This window comes from Dermacentor albipictus, chromosome 1 (genome assembly GCF_038994185.2).
Source record: "Dermacentor albipictus isolate Rhodes 1998 colony chromosome 1, USDA_Dalb.pri_finalv2, whole genome shotgun sequence".
NCBI lineage: Eukaryota > Metazoa > Arthropoda > Arachnida > Ixodida > Ixodidae > Dermacentor > Dermacentor albipictus.
This window is the reverse complement of record NC_091821.1, coordinates 388,149,278-388,156,226: the sequence shown is the minus strand read 5'-3', so window position 1 is coordinate 388,156,226 and position 6,949 is coordinate 388,149,278.

Below are 6,949 nucleotides of genomic sequence, written 5' to 3'. Positions count from 1 at the left end.
AATATGTATTCTGGCAGCAATGATGTCTATTTGGCAATAAGAAACGGCACTTTCTAGACACACATCTGCATATTATTAACAATGACGTAAAGCGCGGGTTTATAGTCTAGCATTGTTTGTGTGTGTGTGTACGAGGGGAAGTAAAAAAGTGAAGGGACTTGCAATCTCTCACACTAGGGTTTGGTAACAGTGCTAATATCAAGTGCTGAATTAGTGTCGTCTGCAACACTTCTATGGAACGTGTTACTCTTATTCTCGCATTAGTCATTAGAGTGCAGCAGACTGTTAAACGAGGCAGCTCCGTTGTCAATCTGCACAAAGGAGGACATGAGGACAGTGATTCGCTTTTTGTTTGTGCAAGGTGTTCAACCTGTGGAAATTATTCGTCGAATGGAAGCACAGTATGGTGACAGTTGTTTATCGCGAAGCAAGATCTACGAATTGATGCAGCATTTCAAATAGGGAAGAACTTCTTTATGTGAAGAGGAAAGATCGGGCAGGCAAGTCGTTGGGGGTGTGGTGATGGAAAAGAGATGGATCACAGCGGACGAATTTGCCAATGCTTTACATATCACTCATGATCCAGCGTATTGCATCTTACACGACAGGCTAAATTTTCAGAAAGTGTGCAAGGTGAGTCCTGAAAGAATTGTGAGTGCAGCATAAAGCACAAAGCTTGGACATCTCTCGGTAAACATTTGGCCCGTTATCGTCGCAAGGGAGATGGATTTTTATAGCAAATTATTACAGTAGATGAAACTTCGGTACATCATCACGAACCAGAAAGTAAGGCTGCAAGCGTGGTTTATAAACGCTCATCATCATCAGAAGTTAAGAAATTTAAATGTCAACCATCAGCTGGTAAGATTATGCTAACGCTATTCCGGGACATGGAAGGTGTGGCAGCCATTCATTTCACCCCAAGAGGCGAAAATGTGAACAGTGAGCCCTATTGTGATGTATTGCGAACTAAACTGAAACCTGCAATCAAATCCAGACGTCATTGAAAACTGCAAAAAGGTGTCATCCTGCAGCAAGATAAGGCTTGGCCACATTCTGCCAAACGGACGGCCAAAACAATAAAGGAGTTGGGATTCGAATTGCTGGAACACCTGCCGTACAGTCCAGACCTGGCTCCAAGCGATTTTCATATGTTTGCGCCATAGAAGGATATGCTCGGGGAAAGAAAATTTGCTACCAAGTCATTGATGCGGTGCAAAATTGGCTACAGGTGCAAGCAAAAAACTTTTTTTTCTGATGGAATCAAACTTGTGAAACGGACAAAGTGCTTTGAAATGCAGGGAGGTTATGTAAAAATAATTGTTTCAATATTTCATCATTAGAAAAAATTTATCTTTTCTCAAAAGTCTCTTTACTTTTTGACTTCCTCGTGTGTGTGTGCATAAATTTATATATATATATATATATATATATATATATATATATATATATATATATATATATATATATATATATATATATATATATATATATATATATATATATGTGTGTGTGTGTGTGTGTGTGTGTGTGTGTGTGTGTGTGTGTCGTGTGAACGCAACACACGCCTCACTTTCAACTTCATCATCTCCACATATCATCATCCATTGTGCATCTTCTTCATCTGTATATATCGTCACCAGCAACACAGCTTGATCCTCTTGGTATTAGCACAAGCTCGGCTGGAATAAAGCGCTTCCTAACAAGTGGTGGACGGTGCTTTTCATTCCCCAAGGCCTCTCGCACTTTCTCACTGGAGCTCAGCTCAGGTAGCCGCTGTAGGAGTTGAGGAGGGCGTTGGGATGAAACACTTGGGAGGTTTATTTACATTATATACAGTGAGAGTAAATTAACAGTCCTAGAGTCATTACGGGCCGGCAGCAACTCGGACGCTGCGGTCCATCGCAAGAAGTTGGAGAGAGAAAAATCAAGGAATGCTCTAGGTCTTCGTCTTTTAAGCCCTTCGGTGTCTTGATGACACGTCACGTTCGGCCAATGGGCGAGCCCGCTCAGATGACGCCATTTTCGGCCAATGGTAGGCACCCGTGCGATGGGGTCACACCCGGCGAAGAGAGTCGCTGCTTGGTCCCCCTGCGGTCTTGCCTTGCTGACTTGCAATGCGCCGTCACAATAGCCAGGTGGGGGCGACGCCGCCAGGTTTTCACGGCGCATTACAGCCTTCTTTCTTCGGGACCCACTTTACCCGCAACAGTGCCAGGACGAAAGAGTCCCTTCCCTTCACTTTCGGGAAGAGTCGAGCAGTGAACAGCTCCACCGGCTGCACACGAAGTGGGGTCCGCCAACTTGTTTGCATGTGTCGTGCCTCAGGAATGTGGCATCCGTGCTTCTGCTCTCCCTAATTAGCTGTGGTGCGATTCGATGTGGTCTGGGGATCTCGAAGTAGGCTCAGGAAACGGTCCCGTATCACCGCATAACACCACCGCTCATGCTCGCTTCATCGAATCCAGGAACTTCCGATGCTGCTGCTCCACTGCAGTCCTCGCCTTCCGTCGTGACTATAGTCTAATACACTCTAGTCGTGACCATCGACAGCCACCAGCGCAGCCCCCAAGTCTTTGCTGGTCTACGCAGGGATGATGTAGAGGACTGGCTCATAAACTACGACCTCGTAAGCGACTTCAACAAGTGGGACAGTTCACAGAAATTACCGAAAGTCCTGTTGTACCTGTCCAATGTAGCAAAAACCTGGTTTTGGAACCATGTGCCAGGTCTTCCCGCTGCAATTCTCACACATTCGACAGTGGCACCCGAGTCAAGATCGCTGCCAAGTAATGCCTCTTCCACACCATTGTTGGCAACCATGAGCCCTGATCTAGCGCCTGCCCAGAGTCAAGATCTCCACAAACTTTGGAACAAACACCGTTCCTTTTTGTTCAACGTGAATTCACCCGTCCTCGGCATGACTACCGCCGCTACTCACCGCATACAGTCTGATGGCTCCCGCATTGTTCAGCGGCACCCATATCGCGTGTCTCTTACAGAGTGCAAAATCATCGAGGAAAACGTGTCAGACAGGCCTAGACGAAATGTCATACGTCCTTCCTCGTGTCCCTAGTCCTCCCCAGTTGTTCTAGTGCAGAAGGACGGCTCAGTGTCTTTTTTCATCGATTACCGTGCGCTGAACAAAATCAAGCGCAAAGATATGTTTACCCCCTGCCACGGATTGACGATTCGCTCCACGGTGCCAAATATTTTTCTAGCCTTGACCTTAGATCAGGCTACTGGCAAATACTGATGCCCGAATACGACAAATAAAAAACGTTGTTTGCTACCCCTAATGGGCTTTATGAGTTCAATGTGATGCCTTTTGGACTCTGCAATGGACCTGCCACCTTCGAATGCATGATCGATAATGTCTTGCGTGGTTTGAAATGGAAAACCTGTCTGTGCTATTTCGACGACGTAGTGTTTTCAACCACATTCTCACAACATTTGCAACGTCTTGATGAAGTTCCTGCCTGGCATGAAAATGCTGGCCTACAGCTCAATACAAACAAATGCAGTTTCGCAAAGTTCTGGGGCACATAGTTAGCAAAGAAGGTATTCAACCGGACCCTGAGAAGCTTGCTGCTGTCCTCGAATTTTGCCGTTCGTGAAAAAGACCTGCGCAGTTTTCTAGGACTTTCTTTACTTCCGGTGCTTCATACCCAACTTCGCTGCGCTTGCGTCCCCGCTCCATCAACTCCTCGCCAGTAATGCGCCCTTCGTCTGGTCCGACGAATGTGAACGTGCTTTCCCGACTTTGAAACATGGCCTGACGTCGCACCCACTACTATATGCCACTTTGATCTAACCGCGCCCACCATCCTCCACACTGACGCCAGCAATCATGGTCTCGGCGTTATTCTACTGCAGCATGACAACACCTTCCGCGAGCGAGTAATTGCTTACCCTAGTAGTTGTTAGGATCGGCCTGCAGCTATTTCAGCCCGCTACACGTATTCCGATCCAACCGGGACGGTGGCGCACTTCAGAGAACTGCGGATAACCGGCAGCCACGTGGCGAGGGGTCAGCTCAGGGGAGTTCTCGAGGGGAGGTAATTGGCGGAACCTCCCCATGCACTTTTCGAGACACCAGACAATGTGCTACCCGGACGCGCCACCCGGGACGGCTCCGAGTTCGACGAAGCAGGCTTTGTGCGCAACACGACAACGCCGTCCTGTTCTGCTATGAGTGGGGGAGTTGCCGCGGGAACGCCGACGAAGGCTCCTTCCCACGCGCCGACCAAGACGCAAGACAATGTGCTACTCGGACGCGCTACTCGGGTCGGCTCCGATTTCTACGAAGCCCTGCTGACGTCGGCTTCGGAGAGCACTGAAACATGTGCGGTACGTGTATGTGAGCCCTCCTCCTCCAAAAGGGCGGGTCATCTTCAATGACGTCGAGCAGAGTGCTTATAAGCAGCGATTGTCGGCTGCTAGTGTGTGCTCGTTGTGGTGCTCGAAATGTACTCGTGAGCTGTGTGCTCCCTTGCTGTATGTTCGTCTTGCGGGCTCCATTTGGGAGCCACGCTGCACTGTCGATGTATCTCATGTTCAACTGTAAATAATATAAATAAACCCTGTTCACCTAGTTCCTACCGAGTTCCTATCTACGACCTTCAACTCCTTCAAATGGTGGCAGCGGCGAGATCGTCCAACTCCTAACATCGTACACTAACCAATACAGAGAATTACACCATAACCGAGCAGGGGGGAGTGCTTTGCTGTTGTTTGGGCGGTGCAAAAATTTCGCCCGTATCTTCACGGCTGCCATTTCACAGTCGTTACTGACTGTAACGCACTGTGCTGGCTTTCATCGCTAAATAATCTATCAGGTCGCCTGGGTCGCTGGGTGCTTCGCCTACAGGAGTAAGATTTCGATGTCACCTTCAGGCCTGGAAAGAAGCATCAAGACACCGATGCTCTATCTCGCTACCCTCTGCCGAATCGTGACAATTCACCATCTCCTCTGCGTACTAGTGTACGTCCAGAGTCCTCTTCATCGGCTTTACCCATCACAACCCTCGATTAGCTAAGACCCGACAGACCATCTGTCCTTGTGTCCCATTAACGTATCGACCCATACTGCCGAATTATTATCCAACGCATGGAAGGTTCTTCGTAACCTCCGAACGCCCAACTTCGTCGACAGCTTAATGAATTCAAGCTGCACAATGAGGCTTTACATATCGCTACATTTATCACGTCGATGCTAACAAATGGATACCAGTCATACCCCGTTCTCTGCAACGTGAGGTTCTCGAAGCCTTTCACGATCATCCGACGGCCATCTAGGCTAGCACAAGATTTACGACAGAATACGAAGTCACTGCTCCTGCCCTGGCCTGTCTTCAGCCGTTACGAAGTACGTTGCATTCTGCGTTTATTGTCAAAGCCGCAAATGAACGACAACAGCTCCTTCTTGCTCTCTATAACGTCTACCTTGTCCCACTTCGCCTTCGAGGTATTTGGAATATACTTGTACAGTCCTGTTCCCATGACCTCACACGCCAATTGTTGGATTGTAACGGCCGTAAGCCATCTCACACGCTACGCGGAGACAGCATCTCTAGCATCCGGGACTGCTGCTGAAGTCGCCAATTTCTTTCAACACATTTTCTTACGCCTTGGCACTCCGCGCGTTCTCCTCAGCGACCGCGGCAGAGTCTTCCTCTCTTCTATCCTTACTGAAGTTCTGCGCGCCTCTAACACAATTCACAAGAGGACTTCCAGTTACCATCCGCAGACCAACGGCTTGACGGAGCGTTTTCATTGTACCCTTTCCAGCATGACTGCAGTGTGCATCCGCCCCGACCTCACGAACTGCGGGATGCAATCCTGCCGTTCGTGACACCTATAACACGGCTACACAACGTACCACCGGCTTTTCACCGTTTTTCCCCGTCTATGGCCGCTCACTAAGTTTCGTTCTTGATGTATCGTTCCTTTCGACTCATGTACTCCCAGCAGCTCCTTTCTTGGAACAGTTTCTGTCTCGCCTCGCGAACTGCCGTTGCCTAACACCGGCATCTTCCAGGACGCTCGCAAAGTCTCGTTACGACTCGACTCATCATGCTGCGACTTTTTTTCCTGGTAACGAAGTTCTTCTTTGGACTCCTGTGCGTTCCCGGCTTATGCGAAAAATTTCTCGCGCACTTTATTGGACCTTACACGGTCATTGAGCAGACATATTCCCCGTCCATTACCGCGTCTCGCCCCTTAGAACGCCGTCCGATTACCGTTGACGTGGGACAGAGATAGTGCATGTCTCTCGCTTAAAACCATATACTCGACGCATTTCATAATACTTCCGCGCAGCCAGGCGGCCGCTTCCATAGCGAGAGGGAAGTAGTGTGAGCGCAACACATAGCTGACTTTCAAATTCATCATCTCCACATATTATCCATTGTACATCTTCTTGATCTGTATGTATCATCACCAGCAACACAGCTTGATCGTCATGTACGCGAGCTCGGCTGGAATAAAGAAGTTCCTTAGAATATATATATATATATATATATATATATATATATATATATATATATATATATATATATATATATATATATATATATATATATATATACTGTTCTTCAAGGAAAAGATGCTTAGTTCTGCAATCCTTGAGGGAGCACGGCGCAGCATCGTCAGGGAAGAAGAAAATGGGCGTAAATTGTGGACAGAGACGAGAGGTGGCAGTCTTCAGCCAAGGTGTTGGCGATCCCGGTTGCATCCACAAACTCCAGCAGGCTTTGCAGCACAGGGAGTCTACATATAGCAACTGGAAAGCCTTGGCATGTAGGTGGCGGTGACACTGGAGCGTTCCAGTGTCTCAGGGTCTCCGAACTTCTTGCAGGGATGTGACGTGGCGTGGCCCTTTGCGTAGAGTTGGGCGGCCGGCCGTCCAGGTGAAGGAGGGCGGAAAATTGGTGAGGCCATTCTCTGG